Source organism: Tachyglossus aculeatus, chromosome 11, assembly GCF_015852505.1.
Source record: "Tachyglossus aculeatus isolate mTacAcu1 chromosome 11, mTacAcu1.pri, whole genome shotgun sequence".
Taxonomy (NCBI): Eukaryota; Metazoa; Chordata; class Mammalia; order Monotremata; family Tachyglossidae; genus Tachyglossus; species Tachyglossus aculeatus.
The window spans coordinates 69,651,502-69,669,491 of record NC_052076.1 but is presented as its reverse complement, the minus strand read 5'-3'; the positions used below and the strand labels follow the sequence as shown (position 1 = coordinate 69,669,491).

Sequence of the window (17,990 nt, the reverse complement as noted above, 5' to 3'; positions counted from 1 at the left end):
GTGTGACTTTGGGCAAGTCACTTCACTTCTTTGGGCCTCAGTTCCCTCATCTGTAAAATGGGGATTAAGACTGTGAGCCCCCCGTGGGACAACCTGATCACTCTGTAACCTCCCCAGCACTTGGAACAGTGCTTTGCACATAGTAAGTGCTTAATAAATGCCATTATTATTATTATTATTACTATAATTATTATTATTGGCTAAAATGACCCCAGCAGAGTGCTTCGCTTTGGCTCAAGGAGCAGTTGCCCTGGAAGCTCTTGGCATCTTTCACATCCACTTTACCTGGTTAATTTTCAGTATTCCTTCTGAGCCTGTTCATATCGCTGAATGTCCTTGGTGCTTCTTTAGCCAAAATATCTCCCCTAAAGGAGGAATACCTCAGCTAGTATTCCCCTGTGAACAGGGCCAGCATTAGAACCCAAGATTCTTGATTCCCAGGGCTATGTTTTTTTCCAGCAGAACTATGGGCACAGTAGGCATTTGGCTTGGATTAGGAAAATTCTCTCCTTGCTCCAGCACTTATTACGAAAACTAAAAATGGGGCATTGTAATATCTGTGGGCTTTGGGGGTCTCCTGAAGAAGTCTGGCATCTGTGCAGAAAGCCCCAAGTGGGATGGAGGATGATTCAATCCCTGAGTTTCTGTGACAGTGTCTTTCAGTTTTGGCATTCTGTAAACACTCGCATCATAATTTCTTGAATGCCGCGTCTCTCATACTAGCATGAGTGACAGCCTGAAAAAGCTGGGTCTTTGTGAGCAGACGTGATTCACAATTCCTTGAGGGGAAGGAAATCATGTGGAATTATTTATTATTCGTTGCATTAGTAACAGTGGTGAAATATTGGCTCAACAAATATTGAATTGTAGCTAACATTTGCAACCAACATTCATGTAACTTTCTTTCTCTCTGATGCCTTCTCCACTGCCACGCTCCCCAACAATCTTTCTTCATGAGTCTGCATCTGTGAGAGTGTATATGCATGTGTGGGGAGGCCTGGATGGATGTGTGACTATGATAATCACGAGAGGAATCACCCATCTTGAGCAGAAGGAAGATTAGTGGTTCAAAAGACAGCATTAGGGTCTAGAGAATGGAGCTGGGAGAGAGGAGAACAGCGTTCTCACCCCCGCTCTGCCACTGATTTATTGTGTCACCTTGAGCAAGTCACTTCATTTCTCTGAGCCTCCTGTTCCTCATCTGTAAAATGGGCATAAATATCTGCTCCCTCTGTGTCTCTACCTCTAGACTGCAAGCTTGTTGTGGGGAAGGAAGGAGTGCCCCAACTCTATGGTATTGTACTCTCCCAATCACTTAGTACAGTGCTCGGTACCCAGTAAGCACTCACTAAATACCATTGATCATGATGCAACTACTTAGATTGTGAGCTTTTTGTGAGGCAAGGACTGTGTCCATTCTGATAACTTTGTACCAACTTCAATGCTTAGCACATAGTAAGTGCTTAATGAATACCATGATTATTAATTATGAAGAGACAATGTGCACTGGAGTTTTGCCCATTCAGAGGTCATTCGGTTAGACCTGTCCAAAGGCTAGGATCTCACCATCTGAAGTGTTATCTTTGGATATGAAGAGCAAAAATGGGAGAGATTTAGTTTGGAAGCCTGGCCTGAATTTCTGGTAACTCATTTTAACACTGATACTAAGAATGATGGTATTTGTTAAGCAATTTGTGTCAAACACTGGTCTAAGTGCTAGGGTAGGTAGAATTTAGTCAGGTTGGACACAATCCCCGTCCTACATGGGGCTCACAGTCTTAAAACCCATTTTACAGATGAGGTGACTGAGGCACAGACCAGGTAAGTGACTTGCCTAAAATCACAGAGCAGATGTGGCAGAGCAGAATTAGAACCCAGGTCTTTCTGACTCTCAGGCCTGTTCTCTATCCAGTAGGCCATTCTGTTAACCACGTGGATGGTGGTGAGGATGGGAAGCTTTGAGATGGTGGTCCTGGGCTCTCTTCCTCGACTTCTCCCTTTCCATCAGGTTTCCTTCCACCTCTGCATCGAAGAGGTCTCCAGTGGGCTCTGGCCCAGAGCCCTGGCTCTCCCCACGACTTAGTGAGAGGCCATATTCAGTCGCAAAGTCCAGAGAAGCATATTTAGAGCTGTGCTAGTTTTCTGGAGCCTTTGGGACCCTGTAGAATTCGCTGCTAACCACCCTCCATGGAACCAACTGCAGAATCCCCTGTGTGACCCTGTGTGTTTCCCCTCCGTGAAACCTCCTATGGAACCACACAGCACGGAGGGCAACTCTCTGCACACTAGATGCTCAAACCCTTTCAGACCTCAGACCCCCCCATCTGACCTTCCCCTGCCTCTAGCTTTGTCCCAAAGCATTTGGTTTAGTCTCCTCTCCAGGTGGCTAGGGTATTTTCTCTGTATTAGGCCACAGAAACTGAGTTCTACCTGGTGAAGTTTACCATGCTGCTTTTCTAGGAAAAAAAAGTCCAAGGAACAGTAATTCATTTAGTGTTTCTGTATGCCTCTGCACTCTAAGCCCCTGGAGGACAGGGATGATTTTCACTGAGTCTATTTTGCACTTCCGAACCCTCAATATAGTGCTTTGCACACATAAAGCTTGTAACCTCCCCAGCGCTTAGAACAGTGCTTTGCACATAGTAAGCGCTTAATAAATGCCATTATTATTATTATTATAAGGCACTCAATAAATGCTGATGAATGTTTGACACAAACAGAAACTGTGGTGGTCCTCAAGGGTTCGGGTAGACCTTTGAGACTACGAAGTCTCCCTCTAGACTGTAAACTCACTGTGGGCAGGGCATATGTCTACCACCTCTGTTATAGTGTACTCCCCAAGCACTTAGTACAGTGCTCTGCATACCCCTTGGGCATCTCAAAAGTTGCAGAAGGTTTGGGTGGTGGGGCTGACCTACCCCCAGGGAGGACTTGAGATCTGGAGAAAATCTGGCTCTAGTTCATGATATTGACATCGCAATTAAATTCCCTCTTCTGGGGACAAGGTCAGGATATTTTCACAGACAGTGGAAGGTGAAGGTTTCTGCCCTCAACTAAACTTGGAGGAGTAGCCAACAGCAAAGTGACTGAATTGGAACAAAGTAGAGGGAAAAGTGTGTGCTAGTTCAAATAGAGAACAGGCCTGGGAGTTAGAGGACCAGGGTTCTAACCCCGGCCCTGCCTGTTTGCTGCTGTGTCACCTTGGGTAAGTCAATTAACTTCTCTGTGCCTCAGTTTCCTCAGCTGCAAAATGGGGATTCCAAATTTGTTACTCCTCCTACTTAGACTGTGACAGGGACTGGGATAGGGACTGTGTCCAACCTGATTAACTTGTGTCTACCCCAGTTCTTAGAACAGTGCTTGACAGAGTAAGCATTTAACAAATGCCAAAAATAGAATAAAAAAAAAATAAAAGGATGGAAAGATCCTATCCATGCTTCTGTGTATGGCTGAAATGATCAATGCATGGCCAGCACACGAATAATAGTAAAAATGATGGTATTTATTAAGCGCTTACTATGTACAAAATGTTGGGTAATCTCTGGGGCAGATGCAAAATAATCAAATTTAACACAGTCTCCATCCCACATGGGGCTCAAAAGGAGAGGAAGAATGAACATTTTATCCTCATTTTATGGGTAAGAAAACTGAATCACATTGAAGTTAAATGATTACCCAGGTTCATCCAGCAGGTAAGTGGCAGAGCTGGGATATATTTGTGGTTCTCCTGGTCCCCACATGGCCCCCCATGGCCCCCCACTCCCTCCTCCATGCTCCTCCATTGTGTGCTTAGACCCTTGCTGCTCTGATAAGTTTGTCTCATCCTGGACCCGTCTGTCATTCCAAGCCCGGCTCTTGGTATTCTGATCCAGGCAAAGTCACTGCTGGAGGGGAGATCTCTTCCCCCAGGGGCATCCCACCGGGCTGCTCTGCCTGCTTGCCGCTGTTTCCTAACCGCCCAATGCCCTGTCACAACCTTGGGCCCTGGGTGACATGACACCAAACTCCAGAACATGAACAAGAGTCGACTGAGAGCAACCTCTTCTAAGTTTAGGTACGGGTGTTCAGTAATCAGTCGGTCAGTCAACTGCTTTTAATAATAATAATTATTATTAGTATCAAGGTATTTGTTAAGCGCTTACTTTGTACCAAGCACTGGGGTAGATACAGGGTAATCAGGTTGTCCCACGTGGGGCTCACACTTTAAATCCCCATTTTACAGATGAGGTAACTGAGGCACAGAGAAGTTAAGTGTCTTGCCCAAAGTCACACAGCAGACAAGTGGCGGAGTCGGGATCAGAACCCACGTCCATTTATTGAGTGCTTACTGTGTGCAGAGTTCCTACTGTGTACTAAGCCCTTGGGCGAGTACAAGGTAACAATAAACGGACATATTCCCTGCTCAATCAATCAATCAATCAATCGTATTTATTGAGCGCTTACTGTGTGCAGAGCACTGTACTAAGCGCTTGGGAAGTCCAAGTTGGCAACATATAGAGACGGTCCCTACCCAACAGAGGGCTCACAGTCTAGAAGGGGGAGACAGACAGCAAAACAAAACATATTAACAAAATAAAATAAATAGAATAAATATGTACAAATAAAATAGAGTAATAAATACTTACAAACATATATACAGGTGCTGTGGGGAGGGGAAGGGGGAGGAGGGGGAGAGGAAGGAGGGGGCTCAAAGCCGTAATTCCCATTTCACAGATGAGGTAACAAGGCCCAGGGAAGTGAAGCGACTTGCCGAAGGTCGCACAGCAGATGAGTGGCGGAGCCAGGATGAGAACTCAGGTGCTTCTGACTCCTGGGCCTGTGCTCTAACCACTAAGCCACGGTGCTTCTCATTCTAATTCTGTTGTATTGTACTCTCCCAAGTGCCTGGTGAGTAGTGAGCGCTCAGTAAATGCCATTGGTTGTGAATGATGGATTAGAGGGGAGTTTAAGCCGGCTTTGGGGGGCCCCACTGGGCCTGAGCTCTCCTCCGGGGGCCCGGCCCACCCCCTTAGCTCGCAACAAGCTCTCAGCAGCCAACAATACTTACTAATAAATGTACCAATGCATTGACCACACTACGGGAGATAGGATTTCAGGTGACTCGCTTCAACTAGTGAAGGACAGTCAATGAGAAAATTATTTGAATTAAACCGGATGGCAGCCTGTTCACGTTGCCCGCCTACCCATAGCCTTTCTAAGAAACAAATTACAGTGGAAATGTATTTTTTGGCACATCAAATATTATGTATCAACTTACTCTTGATTAATATTACAACGTGTTGATGAAATTTTCTAAGTGCTGCTTTAGAGCTAAAATAAGAGCATTTTGTAAAAAAGGAAAATGTGTTGATACTTGTTTGATGAGCAGTTGCTGCATATTCAATTTCATTTTCATGGAAACACCGCACTAGGAGATTGCAGTCACAATTAAAAGGCAAGGAATAAAAAGGCAGAGACCCCACAATTGGTACCCCCACTTTATCCTTGGGCATAGTGTCAGGAGAAGACACTTTTCAGACAAGAGAAGATTGAACCTTCTGCCTCAGTTTATTCTTTCCACATGTATCTGCCATATCCTTGGGTGAACAAGAGCCACTGGGACAACAATGATGAATAAGTTTTCTTTTATGGTATTTGTTAAGTGCTTACAATGTGTCGAGTGCTGTTCTAAGCTCATAGTTTAAGTAGGAGGGAGAACAGTAGAAATGAGGCACAGAGAAGTTAAGTGACTTTGCCCAAGGTCACACAGCAAGCATGTGGCAGAGCTGGGGTTAGAACCCAGTTCCTCTGACCTGTGCCCTTTCCACTAAGCCATGTTGATGGTATTTTTACTTAGGGCTTCCTATGTGCCAGGCACAGATATAGATGCAAGATAATCAGGTAGTGAGAGATTTTTTAAAATGAGAATGAGACCAAGATGCATTCATTTTAACTGAATTGGAAAAATCCAAATATTTTTCTCCCTTATCCTCATCATAGCCCAGTCTGGTTCCCTTGTGCCCATAGAAGCAGCGTGGCTCAGTGGAAAAAGCACGGGCTTTGGAGTCAGAGGTCATGGGTTCAAATCCCAGCTCTGCCAATTGTCAGCTGTGTGACTTTGGACAAGTCACTTCACTTCTCTGGGCCTCAGTTACCATATCTGTAAAATAGGGATTAAGACTGTGAGCCCCCCGTGGGACAATCTGATCACCTCCCCAGCGCTTAGAACAGTGCTTTGCACATAGTAGGCGCTTAATAGTTGCCATTATTATTATTACAGTAACTACAAAATGACCATATGGACCACATATCATGGTTTTGTGGCCGAGGTGAGACATTGCCCAGAATCCTCTAGAAGGAAGGCATTATTACATGGGACATAGAGGCAGCATTAGGACCTCCCTAGTATCAATAGCATCTTAGACCAGAATAATAATAATAATTTTTCTTTTAGCACTTGTTATGCTCTAAGCGTAAGTGTTGCAGTAGAAACAAAATAGGTTAGGCATTCCTTGTGCAACATGGGTTTTGCAGTCTAAGTAGGAGGGAGACTAGGTATTCCCACTTTTCGGATGAGGAAACTGAGACACTGGGAAGCCAAGTGACTTCCATACAGCAGGCAAGTCAAGGAGTCAGGATTAGAACTCAGGTCCTACAGGCCTGATCACACACTACCATCAGAGAGAGAGTGGAGAGGAACATGAAGGAGGGGCCTGAAAGCTTAGGGAATTTCAGGCCACCATCTTGCTCTGAGATGACATTTGGACCTGGGGTCTACACTGGTCAGTGAAGAGTCCAGGAAGCAGCTAGGAGCAATTAAAATTAAGTGATAGAGACAAGATGGACATTACGAATTGGCCTTTTCAGGTGTGCCCCTCCCTCAATCCCTACCAAACACGCGCCCCTTCCGAAGTTTGCAGCTAAAGGGGTTTAAGGGAAGGACAGAGTAGGGCTGAACCCTGGAATTGCTAAGTAGTATAGTCAGTACAGTCCAATCACTTTAATAAATAGTTCTGATTCTGAATTTTTATCAGTACTTACCGTCGTCTTAAAAGCCCCCGGGCTAGGTGACTCACCCGCACTGGGGGCTTTTAAGAACACCGTAAGTAACAAGAAAAGTTCAGGATCTGGACTATTTATTAAACAGATGGGATACAGAACATCATACCAAGTCCTTAAAGAGCAGCCCCAAACAAGAAAAGTTGCATCCCTTGCCTTGGAAGAGCTTACAATCTAATGGGTTTGACAGTTGATATAAAACAATGTCTATAATACAGCAAAAAATGAAAGAAAATGCAGAAATGATTTACCCAGGTGGGTGAATTCACCAAAAACAAAAAGGTAAGTATGCAAGGACTGAAGAGCCTGATGGGATGGGTTGTCTGGCAAAGTGGAAGGACCCTCTAGACTTGTAAAAATTAAGCATGGGCAGAGAATGTGTCTGCCAACTCCGTTGTATTGTGCTTTCCGAAGCACTTAGTACAGTGTTCTGTACACAGTAAACACTCATTAACTGCCATTGGTTGCTTGTATCCACTCCTGCGCTTAGTACAGTGCCTGGCACATAGTAAGCACTTCACAAATGTCATTGTTATTATTATTGTTATTATTATTATCATTACTGAGTGATTGATTAATCAGGGAATGCCTCCTGGGGGAGGTGCCTTTGGGGAAAGCTTTTCGGGGAGGTAGCGGATGTGAATTGATCAAACTGACTGAGTGGGTCCATCCAGGTGAGGGGAAAGAGGAGCAATCATGTAGACGAAGGAAAGATGAGAGCGAGGGAACTCTAACTTCTTGTGGGCAGGGATTGTGACTACCAACAATTTTGTGTTGTACTCTCACAAGTGCTTAGCACAATGCTCTGTGCACAGTATGAGCTTAATGAAAACCATTGATAGATTGTTTGACTGAAGGGAGATCTAGGTCCTAGGCCTGAAATCAAGGGTAAAAGGGCCGAAATAGATATTCGACCAACAGTGGGAGACCATGTTGACCATGTTGAATTTTGATCATTGCTTAGAATATAAACTTAGCTCTTGAATAACTGGCTCAGTGGAAAGAGCCCAGGCTTGGGAGTCAGAGGTCATGGGTTCTAATCCTGGCTCTGCCGCATGTCTGCTGTGTGACCTCGGGGAAGTCACTTGAAACTTCTCTGAGCCTCAGTTACCTCATCTGTAAAATGGGGATTAAGACTGTGAGCCCCACATGGGACAACCTGATCACTCTGTATCCCCCCAGTGCTTAGAACAGTGCTTTGCACATAGTAAGCGCTTAACAAATGCCATTATTATTATTATTATTATTAAATCCCACCTGTATAGTGGAGATGGTGAGGCCTTCCCAGACTGAGCCCCCTTTTCCTCTGCTCTTCCTCCCCTCCCTATCACCCCTACTCCCTCCCTCTGCTCAACCCCCTTCCCAGCCCCACAGCACTTGTGTATATTTTCACATACTTATTATTCTATTTATTTTATTAATGACATGCATATATCTATAATTCTCTTACCTATTTTTATGCTCTTCATGCCCGTCTACTTGTTTTGTTTTGTTCTCTGTTTCCCCCTTCTAGGCTGTGAGCCCATTGTAGGGTAGGTATTGTCTCTTATCTGTTGCTGAATTGTCCTTTCCAAGTGCTTAGTACAGTGCTCTGCACACAGTAAGTGCTCAATAAATATGATTGAATGAATGAATGGAGACCAGGAGAGTCCACGTTTTGAATTTTTGTGTGTGAGTATGTCTAGTGGTAGTACTAATAATAGTTGTAGTAATAGTATTTGTTAAGTGCTTATTGTGTTCTGAGCACAGTGCTAAGCAGTGGAAGAAAATACATAGGTGATAATTAAACACAGTCCCTGCGTCCCTTCACATGAAGTGAGGAGTCTGAAAGCGTGTGTGTGGGGGTCGGTTTAGGTGTGCATGCGTGTGTGTGTGTGTGTGTGTGTGTTTGTGTGTGAATGCTCACACAGCTATATCACTACAGAGATTTCAAAACAGGTTAAATTTGGGACCTCCTAAGTGCCTTGCTGTTATCCCTTTCCTAAACACTTTATTCACGAGCAACAATGAGCGGGGCATTTTCACATTATTAAATGTCTTTGTCTATGGCATGTTATGAAAGGAAATAGTAATAATCACTCTGACTCAAGCTGTTTTAAAGCTGGTGTGCTTTGGAGAAGTTGCTCGCACAATGAAAGGAATAACAGGGGCTCATGGCACACTTAGGAGCATAAGTGGCATATCTCTTCCCACTGCTCATTTGCTTTCATGTGTTAAGGGACTCTTTGAGCCGCTATGTCTTTCATTCGATATTCAACTGAAAGGATGTGGTCTCATAAATATTAATAAGTGCCCAAATATAAGGACTACCGGGGGTAGGGGATCTGGGAGAGCTTTGAGGATGTGGGAGCTTAAGGAGTTGAGGATGATCCAAGACAGATTCCGGAAGCTTTCGTATGTTAACGGACTTTTTGAGTGGCTATATCTTTGGTTTGATATTTAACTGAAAGGATATTGCCTTATAAATATTTAAAAGTGTCCATATGTGTGGACTACATGGGGATAGGGGATCCGGGAGAGCTGTGAGAGTGAGGATGTTCGAGGAGTTGGGGGTGATCCAAGATGGATTCCAGTTCTGCAGAAGAATGAAAATAGCTGCTGTGCACTATCCCCCGGGGGCGGGAATGACAAGCCCCCTGCATCGTCCTTCAGCAGGCTGATTGACTAAAAGAATTCAGAAGATGCCCTCTTCCATGATGCTGTCTTGCAGGAGAGAGGTTCTTTCATGAAGAGCTCACACCTTCTGCTGCCACCCACTAAAACCACTGCCTTGTGGGCCTAGAGACAAGAGTGTGTCCTGCTTGGAGAGCACGACATTGGAAATAATAATAATAATTATTATTATTATGGCATTTGTTAAGCGCTTACTGTGTGCCAAGCACTGTTCTAAGCGCCAGGGTAGATACAAGGTAATCAGATTGTCCCACGTGAGGGTCACAGTCTTAATCCCCATTTTACAGTTGAGGTAACTGAGGCACAGAGAAGTTAAGCAGCTTGCCCAAGGCCACACAGCAGACATGGCGGATCTGTGATTAGAACCCATCTCCTCTGATTCCCAAGCCCGTGTTCTTTCACGGGTCATGTTGGAAGAATCACCCCGAGACTGCAGTTCAGCATCAAAATCATTCATTGCTGGCCAGGGAATACAATTATTGCTTTCCACCCTGAGCAGAGGTTCCAGGTGAATGGAGGATGCATAGAGTGGCTGCAAATTGGGCAAGTTGCACAGTCTGGGCATTCAATAAATCAATCAATGGTATTTATTAAGCACTCACTTTGCCCAGAGTGCTGTATTAAGCACTTGGGAAAATAAAATAGAGTTGGTAGATGTGATCCCTGCCCGCAAGGACCCTGTAGTCTACAGGAACTGGGAATTACAAGATGGATTGCATGGGACCTCCGAAATCTCAATGGCCTCATTTTTTTAATGGCATTTATTAAGCGCTTACTATGTGCAAAGCACTGTTCTAAGTGCTGGGGAGGTTACAAGGTGATCACGTTGTCCCTCGGGGGGCTCACAGTCAATCCCCATTTTACAGATGAGGTAACTGAGGCACAGAGAAGTTAAGTGACTTGCCCAAAGTCACACAGCTGACAACTGGCAGAGCCGGGATATGAACCCATGACCGTTGACTCCAAAGTCCGTGCTCTTTCAACTGAGCCCCACTGCTTCTAATGTTCTCATGCTTCTGATGTTTCTCATGTTGCTTCTTCCATGAAATCAAATGTCCCAATGGTCGTCTTCACCCATCACCTGGCTCTCTCTTACCTATCTGCCCTCTTTTCTTCCTATCCACTACATGATACACCCCTAACTGTCCCTCACTCTATATGCAGTTGTCCATATGTTAAGAAGACACCATTGATTGTGAAGTTACCTGAGTGTGTGAATGCCTGAAAGGGCCAATGTGGGTTCCACAATGCTGGCCACATTGGATTCTCCCCAAAAGTTGTCCCTCTGTTGTGTTGTTGTACTAAATGTTTGTAGTACCAGGCACCATTTTCTCCTATGCCTCCTTGTCTCTCTTTCAATATTAGACTTTAAGTTCACTGTGGGCAGGGAATGGGTGTACTAACTCTGCATTGTACTCTACCAAGTGCTTAGTACAGTGCTCTGCACATAATAAGGGCTCAATAAATGCCATTGATTGATAATCTTCAAATTATTATTGATTATTGATTATTATTATCTCCTCCAAGAGTTCTTCCCCAACTAGGTCCTCATTTCCTCTTCTCTCACTCCCTCTGCCTCACCCTTGCACTTGGATTTGCACTCTTTATTCACCCCCTTCCTCAGCCCCACAGCACTTATGTACATATCTGTAATTTATTTATTTTAATGTCTGTCTCCCCCTCAAGACTGCGAGCTCACTATGGGCAGGGAATGTGTCTACCAACGCTCTTACATTGTACTCTCCCAAGCTCTTAGTACAGTTCTTTGCACAAAGTAAGCACTCAATAAATATGACTGACATTGATTTTGCTAAAAAATAGCCACTCCCTTCTGGACAGGGGTGCACTAATTGGGTCTGTCCTCAGCAATGGACTTGCAGTTTTCATCTGGGATGCAGCAATTCTGAGGCTTTGCTTTATTGTCCTTAAAACACTCTTCAGCCCTCCTTGCTTTCCCTTTCCCAATTTCAGCTCTCCATATAGCATTCCTTCTTTTTATGGAATTAGTTAAGCACTAACTTTGTGCCAGGCACTGTACTAAGCACTAGGGTGAATACAATTAATCAGGTTGGACACAGTCCCTGTCCCATGCAGGGCTCACACTCTTAATCCCCATTTTACAGATGAGGGAGCTAAGGCACAGAGAAGTTAAGTGACTTGCACAAGGTCACACAGCAGATAAGTGGCAGAGCCAGGATTAGAACCCAGGCCCTCTGATTCCCAGGCCAGAGCTTTATCCGCTGATTCCCTTCACTCTAGCATTACTTGATCATGTTTTTTCAACTGCCCAAAATACCCTTCCTTCTCTGCTCCTTCAAATGGTTCCACAACAGATTGATTCATTCATTCAATTGTATTTATTGAGCGCTTATGTGTGCAGAGCACTGTACTAAGTGCTTGGGAAGTACAAGTTGGCAACATATAGAGATGATCCCTACCCAACAACGGGCTCACAGTCTAGAAGGTGTACTTTGCATTACGGCATATTCATCAGGAGAGATCCTGCAGGATAGTCTGTCAAACGATTGGTTTATCATGACTCCTGCTTTCCAAGCACTTAGTACAGTGCTCTGCACACAGTAAGCACTCAATAAATACGAACGAATGAATGAATGAAAGGATGACTGTCCTCATCATTTTCATGACAAGGGAGTCTGATCTTCCGACCAGGACAATGGGCAAAAGTGAGGCAGGACTTTCCGTGAAGGTCGGGAGGCAGGGACCCAAACTCATGGACCAGGGGATGTGGACTGTCCACCAGAGATGCTGTGGAAAACAGTTTTTCTCCGCTCTCCCAACTCCTCAGGAAGTTTTGTACTGCCAGAGGTCCATCTCCCATTCAACAGCCTGGGCTCCGGAGCGTTGACCAGAGCAGGAAAAGGAGGAAATCACCTGTAGTTCCTTGGTAGAACCCAGACCCTCTGGCCTTGGCTGTGGAGTGGGTGGGCTAGATGGAACAAGAAGACTTGTATTTTTTTGTTTTAATTAAAAAGACAAATAAATCTCTTGGGGCCGCTAGCGGTCCAGAGGACTCATGGACTAGGGAGCACTGAGGTCACTGCTCAGCCCAGTGGGGCTGTGCCCATGCCTCCATCATTGCTGTGCATACGTGCATACATGCACTGAGGGCAGGTGCCAGGCTGGAATCAAATTGCATCGTATGACAGAAGGAAGCAGTGCCATGTAGGGACTAGGGATTAAAGTAGGGATTGGTGGACCTGATGAAATGACCAGACAAACTTGTTATCCAGTGAAATGCCTTTTATGAAAATTGGACCACTTCAAACACATCCTTCCCCTCCTTTAAATAATAATAATAATGATGGCATTTGTTAAGTGTTAAGTTCCAAGCACTGTTCTAATCTCTGAGGAAGATACGGGGTAATCAGGTTGTCCCACGTGGGGCTCACAGTCTTAATTCCCTGAGCAGTGTGGCTCAGTGAAAAGAGCATGGGCTTTGGAGTCAGAGCTCATGGGTTCCAATCCCTGCTCCGCCAATTGTCAGCTGTGTGACTTTGGGCAAGTCACTTAACTTCTCTGTGCCTCAGTTCCCTCATCTGTAAAATGGGGATTAAGGCTGTGAGCCCCCCATGGGACAACCTGATTACCTTGTAACCTCCCCAGTGCTTAGAACAGTGCTTAGAATAGTAAGCACTTAATAAATGCCATCATTATTATTAAAGTCCTCCAGAAAGCCATCTCCCCTTGAGACTTTCCCTGAGGAAAATCTGTTCACTGGAAGACAATACAGTAAGGTTGTCATTCCTGCACCTGGGGGATACTTTCTCATAACCTTCACAGTCATGACATCCCATAAACCACCTCAGCACTACCCCTCTAGACTGTGAGCTCATTGTGGGTAGGGAACATATCTACCAACTCTGTTATAGTGTACTCTCCCAAGCACTTAGTATGGTGCTCTGCATATCGAAAATGTTCAATAAATGTGATTGATTGACTGATGCACTTTCCTGTTTATTACTCTCCATGGATAAAAATCCATCATTTATCACATCCTATTCTTTCTACTCTAGTCTATTGAACCTTTTCTATCACCACACGCTTTTAGCAAATCTACACTCACCACTTTGTAACTGCTTATCGGATTTGATTCTAAGCTTCTTGAGGACAGGAATAATAATAAAAATAGCATTTATTAAGCGCTTACTATGTGCCAAGCACTGTTCTAAGTGCTGGGGAGGTTAGAGATGATCAGGTTGTCCCACAGGTGGCTCACAGTCTTAATCCCCATTTTACAGATGAGGTAACTGAGGCACAGAGAACTTAAGTGACTTGCCCGAAGTCACACAGCTGACAATCAGCAGAGCTGGGATTTGAACCCATGACTTCTGACTCCCAAGCCCGTGCTATTTCCACTGAGCCACGCTGCTTCACCTCTTTCATGTCTATGTCTCCTAAGGGCCCACCAGTTCAGTGCTCTGCAGTCAACAAGGTTCTCTGTCACTTCTCTGGGTTATGACTGTCAAAGGAGTTACAGCTCACCGTCAGTTTCTTCCTCACCTTGCCTCATAATTACCTGTAACCTTTGGTTAGTGGAAACAACCAAACTGAACGTTAAGGTCAACACTGTACTTGGTGTGTTGATTGCCAGCCTCTGCTTCTCCCTCAGACCAGGAGTCCCCGTGAGACAGGGACTGTGTCCAACCGATTACCCTGTATCTACCCCAGAGCTTAGAATGGGGCTTGACACTAAATAAGTTCTTAGCATAGACCAAAATTATGAGTATGGGCTAACTGTGTGCAGAGCAACTGCACTAAGCTCTAAGCTACTAATGATTGAAACACCCATGTAAAGCAGGACTGTCATTTGGCCCCTGCCATTATAGGCCCTCCCGCTATTATCTTCCAGGAGAGTGTTTTTCTCCAAAAAAAGATTTTCATTTTATGCCAAAGTCCCCCAGTCCATTCTCAGGAGAAAATAATGATTGTGGAATTTGTTGAGCATTTTTCTAGGTGTTAGACCGAAGAACCCAGAACAAATTTAGCTTGGACAGGAAGCTTGAGTTTCGTCCCTTCCCCATCCAGTTTCTTGTCTCTCTCTATCTCACTTCTCTCCGCTAACAGTCAATCTGGAGGCGGCTCCCAAAGTGGAATTAGGTTTCAGAGCGTTCGGGTTTTTTCATTAATGAAAACATGCAATTCAGCAAAAAAAAAAAAAAAAAAGGAAGAAAGGTTGGGGCACAGTCAGGTGATAGAGAAATCCACGTGCTTGCTAATAACCTGTCCACTGGTTTCCAGGCAGCAGGACAGGGGCTGATTTATTAAGTTCGTTGTCTCTCCTGGCTCATTCCCCTATAATTTTTGCAGAGTTACTATTACCTGTACACCCTTCTCTTTTTCAATTTACTTTTTCAAATCCTCCCCTTCATGGATCATGTATTCAATATGATTCTCCTCCTCCCCCACCTTCTGTGCCTGCCTCTCGATACTTCTCCCCTCCGCCGGCCCTCCTCCGATCACTATCCTGTTTCCAGATCATCTCCGTAAACACCTATCATAGTAGTCCATTTCCCTCCTTAAGAAGCTCCAGTGGCTCCCCAATCCTACTTATGTAAACTAAAGCTTCTAACCACTGGCTTCAAGACCAACTGGGTTCCTCTTCTTCTCCCACTGCAACCCTGTTTTTGCTCTGTACTTCTCCAAAGCTAATGTCCTAACTGGCCGCCTTTCTTGACATTCTCCCATCTCAGACACATTGCTCATGTCTTCCTCCCTCTTCTGGCTCAGTCTCCCTTCTCTGCTTCAGAAAGCCACTTCCCTCCCCTCCAACGGAACCACTTTCTCCACGAGGTTTTCCCCGATCAATCTCAGTTAACGCATTCCCTCAGCCATCTCAGCCTTCTTATGTACCTAGCTGCTTATTTGTTGTACAATTTTATTAATGAACTATTTAAGTCACTTTGTTCATTTTTAAACTACTGCAAACTGGCTAATTTATGTGTGCCCATCTGTTCCATTAGGTCATAAGTTCCTCCAAGGCAAGAAAAGTGCCTTATTTTATTCTATGCTTCTTATGTCCATGGAGCAAGGCTCTGCTCATGGTTATTGTCAGGTCCACGCTTCTAATTCCCCCAGGTCACAAAGACCAAAGTGTCCCAAGACCCCATACAAAGAGATCAAATTCTCAGTCAACAGAGAGCATCTCGGATTTTCTCCCATAGTCTCATTATGAATGGGGGCTGAAGTTTCTCTAGGTTTTGTTCTCGGTTTTTCTCAGTGATAACTAAAGCAAGCAAGTATCTTTTCTCCTTCCTCTTCCCTTTCTCCAGTGAATTCCTTCTTATCCAAGAGAAACCGATTATCCACCTCCTCCTCCAGGTAGGCTTCTCAGATGAAGGTTCTAACTCAAACTGGGATGAGCTAGATTATTGCTGAAGTCCCCCTTAATCAGTTCTAGAATCTCCTGCTTCAAGCAGTTTCCTCCCCTCCCTCCCCCTTCCCGAGGCTTGCAGAGTTTAGGGAGCATCAGTCGCATCTCTGCTCAGCACGTAGAACTGCAGCAATTATGGGGTTCTTGGTCAAATTCCCCTAATCTTTGACTATGGACTGAGGCCCCCATGAGTGCTTATTGTTTGCTTGGGAGTGTGCAAGGGAGCAGAAACAGCCTGGCTCAGTGGGAGAAGCAGCATGGCTCACTGGAAAAAGCACGGGCTTGGGAGTCAGAGGTCATGGGTTCTAATCCTGGCTCCGTCACTTGTCAGCTGGGTGACGTTGGGCCAGTCACTTTACTTCTCTGGACCCCAGTTACCTCATCTGTCAAATAGGGATGAAGACTGTGAGCCCCATGTGTGACAATCTGAACACCTTGTATCCTCCCCAGCACTTAGAACAGTGCTTGGCACAGAGTAAGCACTTAACAAATGCTATCATCATTTAAGAAACAGCTTGGCTCTGTGGAAAGAGCATGAGCTTGGGAGCCAGAGGTCATTGTCTCCCCCTTCTAGACCGTGAGCCCGCTGTTGGGTAGGGACTGTTTCTATATGTTGCCAACTTGTACATCCCAAGTGCTTAGTACAGTGCTCTGTACACAGTAAGCGCTCAATAAATGTGATTAAATGAATGAATTCTAATCCCAGATTTGCCACTTGTCAGCTGTGTGACTTTGGGAAAGTCACTTAACTTCTCCGTGCCTGTTACCTCATCTGTAAAATGGGGATTAAGTCTGTGAGCCCTACGTGGAACAAACTGATCACCTTGTATCCCCTCTAGTGCTTTGAACGGAACTTGGCACATAGTAAGTGCTTAACAAGTGCCATTATTATTATTATTTGGTAGACACCATCTCTACCCTCAGTGAGTTTATAGTCTAGAAGCCTAGAAGATTATCCTATGGCTGTCAAGTACCTCAGGCTTTAAGTGACGTACAATTAAGACAGAGATATTAGCTTTTATTTGGATTAAATTAGGAGTCCGAGAGGGCAGACGGGCCTGGAAGTCCGAAGGACCTGGGTCCTAATCCCAGCTCCCCACTGGTCTGCTGTGTAACCTTGGGCAAGTCACTCAATTCTCTATGCCTCAGTTATCTGTAAAATGGGAATTAAGACTGTGAGCCCCATGTGTGACAGAGACTGTGTCCAACCTCATTAGTTTTTAACTACCTCAGCACTTAGTACAGTGCCTAGCACATAGTAAGCAGAGAAATAACATTAAAAAAAGAAAAAAAATGATTAAGGGCACAGGTTCTGCCTTACCCATGCCTCCTGGGGTGCCCAAAGCAGATCTTGCCAACTCAGACTTCCCGATTTACTGCAGGTCGACTAGGCTGACTCATCCAGGGTCCACTCCTTCCCCTCCACCTTTTCCAGACTGGGTCTTCATGAACTAAGCCTCTACAGGGACTTTTGCTATTCATTCATTCATTCCTTCAATCGTATTACTGAGAGCATACTGTGTGCAGAGCAATGTACTAAGCGCTTGAGAAGTACAAGTTGGCAAACTTAGCCCTCTCCAGAACAAGGAGTTCTCCCGGTCCTCGCTGCTCCTGCCGGGAAACAGTCTGTTCACCCATCCATCTCCTTCCTCTCATTATGCCGCCAGACAAGCATGTTAATATGCCTAAGGAAACCGCACACTATTAAAAGCGGCACAGGGTCCCTGAGATGCTGGAGAAATATGCCTTACTTAGGCAAGGCACAGAGTGTAGCTTTTCTCTTACTCTACCTTGATGAGCAGATATTGCTCCTGCCCTAGCCTTCTATTTAGAAACAACTCTGTTTATATAACATGCATTTTCAGTATTTCTACTCTCTCATTTTTTA

General features: G+C 44.8%; 1 protein-coding gene across 2 annotated transcripts in view; it reads left to right on the top strand.

Moving 5' to 3' along the window:
* Window positions 1–17,990, top strand: part of OPCML (opioid binding protein/cell adhesion molecule like) — a 1,278,294-nt gene that overhangs the window by 1,102,598 nt on the left and 157,706 nt on the right. The window lies entirely within an intron of this gene.